Here is a 10,652-nt window from a genome sequence, read left to right as displayed (position 1 = left end):
TTAAAGGGGGCTTATAAGAAAGATAGGGACAGACTTTTTAGCAGGGCCTGTTGCAATAGGACAAGGGATAATGTTTTTAAACTGAAAGACAGTAGATTCAGACTAGATATAAGGAAGAAATTTTTTACGCTGAGGGTGGTGAATCACTGGACCAGGTTGCCCAGAGAGGTGGTAGATGCCCCATCTCTGGAAACATTCAAGGTAAGGTTGGATGGGGCTCTGAGCAACCTGATTTAGTTGAGATGTCCCTGCCAATTGCAGGGAGGTTGGACTAGATGACCTTTAAAGGTCCCTTCCAACCCAAACTATTCTATGGTTCTATGATTCTATGATTCCATGGTCCTATGATTCTGTGATTCCATGGTCCCAGGCGTGCATTTGCCAAATGCTTGTCATGGCAAATTAATGTTGCAAGAGATGTAATATATATTATAATAAATATTTTTCACACTAGTTGCATTGAATAGAAACTGAAGATGATAGGACAGGCAAACACTATATTTTGATCAAGCTTCCTTAAAAGGACTTGTTTGGAAGGGCATATGATTCACAATAATGGAACTGGTTGCAATTTACACCCATACATTAACATATGCATTTAGTAATTCTTGTTTGAAGTGCTCTGTATTGTGTATGCATTTCTTCTAATACAAAGAAAGTTACTTTATTGTAAGACACTTGCAGCTCTGAAAAGAAAACAGAAAACCATGAAACATAATTTGTCTGCTCCTAGTGTCACATTAGAGCAAACCAGGAATGATTACATAAAGTAACTGACAGCGAAACAAGGCCAACTACTTCAGATGCTCAAGTGATTATTGCTCAATTTTATTTTGTGATTAAAAAGTATTTATAAAAAGTGCTTCAGGAAACACAAGAATTGCAATATGTAAGCCATCAAGTACTGTATGGGAGGAGGCAGGTGTTGGCGTATTTTGCTAACTCTTAAATATTTAGCACTATCATTAAATTTTATATTGCACATATGCATACATTTCCAGCCAAGTGAATGCATGTAATAGAAATTTCAGCACTTGTCCCACATATTCAGTTTTGGAGAATCTACCCCTTGTTGACAGTGAATGAACAAGTGAATGAGCAAAAGGCAGCATAAGCATGGATGCTGCATCTAAATCAAGTGAGCTTTGGGAAAGAATAAACAAATGGAGATGCAAGGGTTGCTGTTCCCTGCTAACTTTTTATATTACCACCCCCTTTCTTGGAAAACATTTCGAAATCTTTCATTAATGCATTTTCAGAGGTTTCTCTTTTCATAAGATATTCGTTAAAACTTCAGAATTGTTAAAAAAAATTGTTGGAAGATGAATGCAGATTTATGTATAAGACAGTTCAGCAGATTTAGCATCTCTGAGTTGTTAATGTATTCATGTTTGATTCAACAACAAAGGATGATTTAAATCTATGGTAATTAAAAGCGTATCTTTTATGAATGTGATTTAGTAACAAATTCCACTTGGGAAACTCACAGACTGAGAATCTTTCGTTTTACAGCTCTCAGGAATACTGCAGGTTCAGTCAGATTTACATGGCTTCAACAAACATGTAAAAGCTTGTCCCTCCTGCTTGTTCCCTTCAGTAGCCAAGTCCCTCAGTGGCTGCCAGAAAGAAGCCAAACATGTTTTCTTCCCAGCAAAAGACTAATGTCATTCTTTTTATACTCCAGTCCACAAAACACACACTGAGGCTGCATCCGTGCGTAGTCCTGAAAGTTTCCTAACACCCTGAGGCTGAGCTGGGTGCTGTTAGAGCTAGTTGCATCTGCAGCTCCAGAGACATTACAACTGATTAAATAAGAAACACATTTTATACAGTCAAAGAAAAGTCCTCGTGAGTAGAGCAAAGTCGGAAATATTCAGTGGCACCCACAAAGTGCTGCTGACAATCTGTGGGAAATGGCTCTTACCTTTTTCATGTGCCTTCTAGCACTGAAATCTGAGAAGGATCTCAAAAACAACATTCTTGTGCGAAGGGGACAGAGGGTGTCTGGTTACTTGGCCAATCTTGACCCAATACATGCATTTTTTAGGATCCTAAGTTGTATTGATCTAAATATCATTGTAGGAAGTTACTTAATGTTTAACTACTGTCAGTAATAAATTAGGTTTGATGTTCTTTTTATGCAGTGGCTTTCGCATTTGGTTTAAGGTTTTTTAATAAACAAATCTGCTGTTAGCTATCCACTTAATTGTGAATTGCATGAAATGAACTAAAATTCAGATGAGGATTCTTGGAGAAATATCAAAGGACAAAGTAGACATAAAAATAATGTATTTAAAGATTTTTTATGTTTTGTTCCTGATAGCTGTCACTCCCATCAAATATGCATATCACAGTTTTGGTACACAAGAATACAGTTTATGAGGCTGAGAAGGAAAGACTTTGACTTCGATTTCAGGATGAATAATAACAAGCAAGTTGAAAATTAAACTCGGTCTATGTGATTTTAGTTGTATATTTTTATTATGAGGTCACAGGAAATATAAAAGATCAAGTTAAATTCACCTTCTGAAATGGATTTGAAGTCTGTTTTTTTCCAGGTTTAAAGCATCTCTATTGTTTACTAGGGCATGTGGTAGAAAATGTGTGTAGAACACATAACAATGCAAATCCAAAAATGCACTTAATACTTTTTAACCATTCAGCTGAGCCATGGGATTGTACTTTGATGACTTTTTAAATGTCATTTAGTAGAAGACAAGATCCACAGGGGGGTCTGTAAAATATACTGGGGGAAAAGACTAGGCAATTTTTCAGATTACGCTATTCATTTTGGAGTCAATATAAACTCTGCTACAATCGTAACCATCAGAATGCAAGCTGTAACAGCAGTCCATGACTGTATGAAACACTACTGAGAAAATGCTTTTCCTGTCTCAGATTGGACTGCCTGGGAAAAAGAGGCAGATCTGTATCTCTCACTGTTCTTAATTCAATGTTCATTTCCACTGGAAGGAAAGGTAGCTGCACCGAATATGTGAGGTTATAAAATGCCAAGCCTCTTCCAGTGAAAGTCAGTTGCTTGATGACCATCTCCCCACTCCTCTAGGTTGGTTCAATGACATTCAGGGTCACCCATAGCTGTTTTAGTTCCAGCCGAAGTTTTATTTTAGACAGGTAGGATGTATGTCTTAATTCCCCATTATCTGCTGTACTTTTCCCTTGAAAAAAAGCAACTAGTTATGACATCTACATGGCCTGGTTAGTCATTTAGGCCCCAAACAAACATTCTTTTCAGGAGAAACCACAATCTAGGGTTTTGCCTTGTGTGGTGTAAGTACCCACCCCACGGAGTTTTTGATCTCTGGTCATTCAATAATGTTACCTACTCTCAAAATGGAAAAGACTGAGCACTGAAAGATCACTACATTTTATAATAAAATACAGGATTCTTTTATAGCACTTCAGATTTCCAACCATTACATGACCTCAGGATCCATTATTGAAATTCCTTTTGCACCCATCAGGACTAGAAAGTCTTACTTTTCAGTAAGACTTGAAATCTCAAAGATTCATGGTAGGTAAAACTGAGAGAAAAAAAATCCATTACAGGAGATTGACACAGCACAATGGCAACACTTGACAGTGTTCTCTTAGAGAATCATCCAGATAGCCATATGCTCTGGTGTCATGCTTTTGATACCAACACAGACATGTCAGGATCCATCCAGCTCAGGTGGTTGTGCTGTATAGATTCCAAACTTCAACCCTGTCCACTGAAAACTAGACTTCATCCTGCATGTGACTGCCTTGATAATGCATAGTTTTTTGAACCAACATATTTGGTCCACCATGGCAGAAAGGAGGAAATGCTAAAGACAAACTACCACTTGGACCCTCATGGAAATGAGCAATCCATCAGAAAAATTGTGAGTTATTTTCAGAGAGATCCCTAGAAGATGCACCAAAAGTGACATTATTTAACTGAATGATGTTACTGGGCTGTACTCTCTATTAGGTTTGTAAGACTCTTACGCTACAACAAAAGCTGTGGCCTCTGATATGAAAAAACCTTGCTTTCAACTCTAGAACATCTTTCTGTATTCTTTCAAGCTCCTCCTAACACATGCACTCAAAGGGAATTTTTTACTAATATTCTCCAAAGCATTGTGAACTGATAGTTGTCTGTACTACCACACCTGCATATATCTATAAAAGAGCTGGAGAAAAAAGGAAATAAACAATGCAGCATCCAGGTATTTCTCATTAATGCACACAAATGTCTCACTTCTGTTTCTTTAACATAAAAGATACCAACTTTTATAGAAAACAAATAAAGTATGAAGTGTAATTGTACTTAACCAAACACACTGGTTCTATCTGTTAAACTAAAACTTTTTCAAGAATACAACTCGTCTTCATAAACTTTTTTTTTTTGCACTGTAAGAAGCTAGAATGTGATTAAAAGCCAGAGAAAGGCTTGATCTCTATGTAAATGTAGCTTGCTTACTTATCCAAAAATTACGATTTTGTTATTGTCTTTAAGACTTGAAATCTATAGTTGCTTAGCTCTTTATTTCTTCCTCTGCCTCTCATAATAGTTTGTTTAAGTCAATAAAATGAAAGTTTTGATCACTGTAAGAAAGTCTCTAGCTTTTATACAAATTTGCTGTAGTCATGGAAAATTGAGATTGATTTTTACATAATGGAAAATTATCAATTGATTTAGTAAACATCTATACCAATCTGAGTTCACAAAGTCAGACTTCAAGATTAAACCCAGTTATTTTACTGAGCAATTAACATTGTGTTTATATCTCCTATCAAGACTTCTTAAAGAGAGGAATGTAAGCGGTTTCTTTCAGACCTATTAGATGAAGAAATTAGTAGAAAGCAGTAGACATTCTGAAAATTGCTAATATTTCAATTTCATCCCCATTCAAAAAATTCAAAATTGCAACTTTTATTAGAACTGGAATCAATATTAATTCATCATTCCTTTATTGCTCTCATATAACACCAAGTTGTCAAAATTGATGAATAATTTAAAGAAAAAATTATTTATGGATAAGTGAAGTGTATTCGTTCACTACAGTCCACAGTAATCAAATATCAATGATGCAAAAATCAGCATGTCTGTAATTTTTCATATTCTAGTTGAAATTAAGATTGTACTTGAAAATAAGATATTCATAATCATAAACATTTACAAATGAGGCTTCTCATGTTCCAGTTGTCTTACTACTTGTCCCATTGTATGTTTTCACTTTTTTCAAAATTATCAGTAAGTATTTTCAAGACTCTATCTTACACTTTGCTTGCAATTGGCCAATGATGGAGCTAATAGATCCAACATGATCTAACTATACTGAAAGTTGATTTACATATATAATATCCAAATCCAGACAAGTGTATTTCCTTCTATAGAGTACCTAGCTGCTTTTGAAAGAACACAGTTCTTAACCAGAGTTCTAGTTTCATGTATAGTTGTTTTCTACGTGGTAGCCTCTTTTGCAGAAATTTTCCTTCTTATATAGTTCTCCTCAGCAAGATTATTTTGTGTGTGTTTGGAATTTCTTAAGGTGGATTGATGGAAGTGAAAAAAATAAGCTTGTGGAAAACAGGAAACAAACTGTGGAAAAGCCTTGAAGACTCCTGAATTACTTTCTCTAAAGTGCAAAAGTTATAATCACCCAGAGCTCAGGAGAGTCATATATGAAAACAGAGGACCATACACCACTAAACTCATGCAGGCAGTTTTAAATACACTGGAGATCATGAAGCTGACACGGTGTTAATAAGAACATATTTATTTTCTCCATGATGAGTTAGGACAAAAAAAACCCTAGTCAACAACACCTCCCAGTTTAGTATCATCAGCAAACTTGTTAATGGTACATTCAACCCCTGCATCCAGATCATTGATAAAAATATTGAACAGAACTGCCCTATAATTGAGCCCTGAGGAACACTGCTGGTGACTTGCTGCCAGGCAGATGTAGCCGCAGTCACTATTAGCCTTTGAGCCCAGCCATTCAGCCAGTTCTTCACTCAGCACACCATGTACCTGCTCATCCCACAGTTGGACAACTTGTCCAGAAGGATGCTGTGAGGGAATATTTAATTACTGATTTGGGTAGTGGGAAACAAAACCAACTAAACAAAAAAGAAACAAACACACACTTAGGGAAAACACTTTTCCTACTCTTCAGGCTCAACTTCACTCACAGTCCCAGCTTCACTCCAAGCATCTCTCTTCCCCACCTGGTTACACTTAGTTGGGCAGTGCAGAAGGGGTTGCAGCCAAGACTTAGCAATTCCTCTCTGCCACTCCTTCCTTCTCCCTTTTTACCTATGCTCTGGCTTGAGTCTTTCACAGGCTGCAGTCCCTTCAGGGGAGCACCTGTTCTGCCAGGAACACCTCCCTCCTCTCTGGCCTTGGTGTTTCCTCTGTTGTTTCTCACTCTCTTTTTGTTCCCTTCTCCTCTCTCTGTCCAGTGATTTTTTCCCCTTTCTTAAATATATTTTCACAGAGGTGCCACATGTGGCTGATGGGATCAGCAATGCTCTGTAGCATGTCCGTTGTGGACCTGGCTGGAAATGACCAGAACCAGCTGTGTTCAGTGCAGGGCAGCCACTGGTCTTTCCTCACAGAGGCCATCCCTGTGACTCCCCAACACCAAAACCTTGACATCTACACCCAATACAGACTGTTTCAGTCAATGCAAATTTTAGCTTTACATTTTTCTAAAAATACTTAAGCATTTCTTAGAAACAATTATATCTTTGTTTTTCTTGCTTTTCTTTTATGGACTCTTTTTGTTACCTGTCCTTTTCCTTCTGCACAATCAGTGATTTATCTGTGAGAGTTTAGTTTTTTCATTTTATACAAACTGCTTCTTAATTCTAACACCAGTGCCTATGTATGTCTACGAACTACGTCTAGTTTATCCTGCATATCAAATACTCTAACGAGCAGATATAGCTGGTCTTTCTAGATTCTTTGGGGACACAGTATAACATTCAAGGAAAGAAAAGAACACTTTAAATTTAAAGGAAAATATTACAACAAAACACATTAAGAGAGTGTGGAGGTAAAAAAGAAAAAAAGGAAGAATCAAGGATTGCAGTAAGACCAAAAGTATTAGAAATTTCAAAAAGAAATAAAAATTTAGCTTAAAAGTAATATTAGACAAGATGATAGAAGAGACAAGATAATGTAACTGTCTGCCAAACCAAGGAATGTGCCTGATAGCAATACTGTTGCCTTTCAAACATAAGTGTGGATTTTTTTTTTGTTTTTTGTTCATGTAAACTTTTAATCTTGTTTTCTTAATCTCTGGGAACACCTTGTTTCAGAAACAGGACTGATTATGGCCTCTGTTTTTGTGGTTGTTGTTGTTATTATTATTATTTTTATTATTATTTATTATTACTCTTATTTTAAAAATTCTTAATCTTCTTACTTTGTCTTTTTGAGAAAGTAAATCAGCAGTTCAGTGGAGCTCTGATGTTGTTAGTGCACCATAATGATTTTTCAGACATTCCCAAAGTACACATGACAGAGAAAGCAGTTTGTTGACTAATGCACTGATGACATTATAGAACTTGACTAATAACCCGTTCTATCTAAAACTATTTTTTATTATTTTCTAAGTAGAGTCTCCACTTTTCTTTACAAGTTAAAATGAGCCCATGGTTTTTTTGTTTGCCTACTAGGTCAGTAAGATACATATAGTTGTGTGCATGCACTTTAACTATGTGTATGTGCATACATTTTTGTTCATAGAAATGACTCAGCTGTATATGTACCTACTACTGTGATATCTACAAAAGGTTTACTGGTCACTAGTATAGATTAACATCTCAGTTGCACAGAATTTTTTTTACGTATTTTTTCAGTTTCACCTTCAGAATTTGAGAATCTGAAGGAAAGCATTAAGAAGCTAAGAAGCATTTATATCCTGATAATTTGATAAAGTAACGACAAGATTTTGCCAAGTTAAACTTTAGGTCACTACTTAAATGTCTGAATAAATGGCCTCATTTCTTTTAAATTAGTGGGCCCTCAGAACTTTTCAAGATAAAGATGTAGTAGCCTGACTTTTCCATTTCTGAAAGCCCCATGTTCAACATTCTCATGTGTTCAACTTAGTCTTTTTCTGTGGTTTTACTTTTGTTTTACAATCTTTACTCCCTGAATTACAAATACTGTATTACTGATATATAGACAGAATGCATATTTCAATTTATTGATTTGTGCCACTAACCTCTGCTTTAGGAGAATTCTTCATTTATCTGAGCAACCGACTGTTTCTTCAATACACCTGCTATTCATTGAATTTGAGTGAAGAAACTCACTGAACCTTGTTATTTTTTCCAGTGTGTTACCTAATCTCATGAAGTTATTTGACAGCAACCCATTAAAATATAGCACATGTATACATGTAGGGTAGGTGGGAAGAGTGTAAGGAAGAGGAAAACAACTGTATTTGTAGTTTAACAGACTCTTTCTTTTATTTTGATGGGACTCCGGAAGGTGTGAATTTTTCCTCCTCTTTAACAGCACTCCTGCTGGACAAATTGTAAATTAAGTTAATTCCTCAATGAGTATGCTGTCAGAGATTTGCCCTCGGGGCAGTGAAGCCTTTTGAAGGCTATTTTTATTTTCAAAATCTGAGTAATCTTACAATGATAGGCTGTCAGTCATGTTTCACTCTTTTTACTACCCAGTGCGGAAAGGCTGTCTAAATATGTAGAATAGATGTACACAACATGCTATCTTACAGATTATTAATGAAAACAAAGCAGTTTGCAATGCTGGTCATGAAAAACTTAAGTCTTTTATATATCCACCACATTATGCCAATAACTTTCTTATATAACTATAACATTTTATCTACACAGATGAACTAGAACTTTATTTTTCTGCCGCAGGCTTCTTAACAGATATGATTTTTTGGGTTTAATAAATGAAATTATAATACCTTAAATATCATGTAATGGACCATGTTATTGTGCTGGTCATGAAAAACTTAAGTCTTTTATATATCCACCACATTATGCCAATAACTTTCTTATATAACTATAACATTTTATCTACACAGATGAACTAGAACTTTATTTTTCTGCCGCAGGCTTCTTAACAGATATGATTTTTTGGGTTTAATAAATGAAATTATAATACCTTAAATATCATGTGATGGACCATGTTATTCAGTGCACCTGTTCAGATACTGTAAAACTGTGAGAATCTAATATTTCAATATAGCTACAGGGCTTGTTTTTCCTTTTTTTTTTTTTTTGGCAAATGCAGAACTACTGCTCTAATCAGTTCTTAATGTGCTTTGTATCTCTTGGATTAGACAACTTCATAACTTCATTACATTATGATGCTTTTATTTCTAGATTTCTTGGATAATTTTGTGTTTTCATAATTTTGGAAAAAATTTAAAGAGTGATAACAACAAGAACCAATGCAGAAGCACTGAAATGTATTTCTCATGGCTGTATATAATGTATAAAGATTTTTAATAAAGATTATATAAAAATTAAGCTGTATCTATTGGTATAATATATTAATATAAAGATTATACTGTATATATTAGTTTTTATAAAGACTAATATATTTTGTCATATTTCTATATTTCTTAAGTAGAACACATGGAGCACTGTGTTTGTTCTACCACTATTCCTTAAAAAAAAGTAACTGTGATCTGTTCTGAAACTTAACTTGGGTTCCCAGTTCTAAAAGATATCGTTTCACTCTATATCAATCTGGGAGACAGTTATATATTATCATAAATTACTAATTTGGCTAGGCCAAGTGTCTGTTATCTGACACATACATAGCTCTCTAGGCTTTTTCCTTGCTGTCTTGGTTTGAAACAAATCTTAAAAAAACCGTAACTGTGATCTGTTCTGAAACTTAACTTGGGTTCCCAGTTCTAAAAGATATCGTTTCACTCTATATCAATCTGGGAGACAGTTATATATTATCATAAATTACTAATTTGGCTAGGCCAAGTGTCTGTTATCTGACACATACATAGCTCTCTAGGCTTTTTCCTTGCTGTCTTGGTTTGAAACAAATCTTAAAAAAACCTGTCAGCACCAACACAGCAAAGAACAAAAACCAAGGGAATAGGAAACTTGACAATGCTTCTGTTGCATTGGCAAATTATAAGTAAGCTCTTGGGAATAAATAACCCAATAAATAACCCAAGGACAAACGTCAAAGTCAGCTCCAAAGAGTGTTCAGAATGAAGTTCCTCCTACAAATATTTTGATAGAATCATAGAATAATGAAAATAAAAGAGAATACATGCTAGCAAGCACACTCTAAAAAAACCCGAACAACACAACCCCGCCCTGCAGTAAAAAGGAAGCTAAAGTATTGTCTTTATATGTTTCCACTGAAAGTATTCCATAGTACAAATGTCCATATAGCATGTTCCGAAGCTATGTATGTACCATACACACCACACAAAGATGGAATTTATTTTCCAAAATATTTTCTCATGTTGTAAATAAGATTACAATTACTATTTTAATCAACTAATAAAAAGGAGTAACTTCATCATCTTTGGAACAATACAAAGTACATGCTAGAGATACAGAATCATAGAATCATAGAATTATTTAGGTTGGAAAAGACCTCTAAGATCATCAAGTCCAACCATTAACCTAATACT

The sequence above is a fragment of the Aptenodytes forsteri genome, unplaced genomic scaffold (assembly GCF_000699145.1).
Source record: "Aptenodytes forsteri isolate BGI_AS27 unplaced genomic scaffold, ASM69914v1 Scaffold46, whole genome shotgun sequence".
NCBI classification, from domain to species: Eukaryota; Metazoa; Chordata; class Aves; order Sphenisciformes; family Spheniscidae; genus Aptenodytes; species Aptenodytes forsteri.
This window is presented reverse-complemented; position numbering follows the sequence as displayed.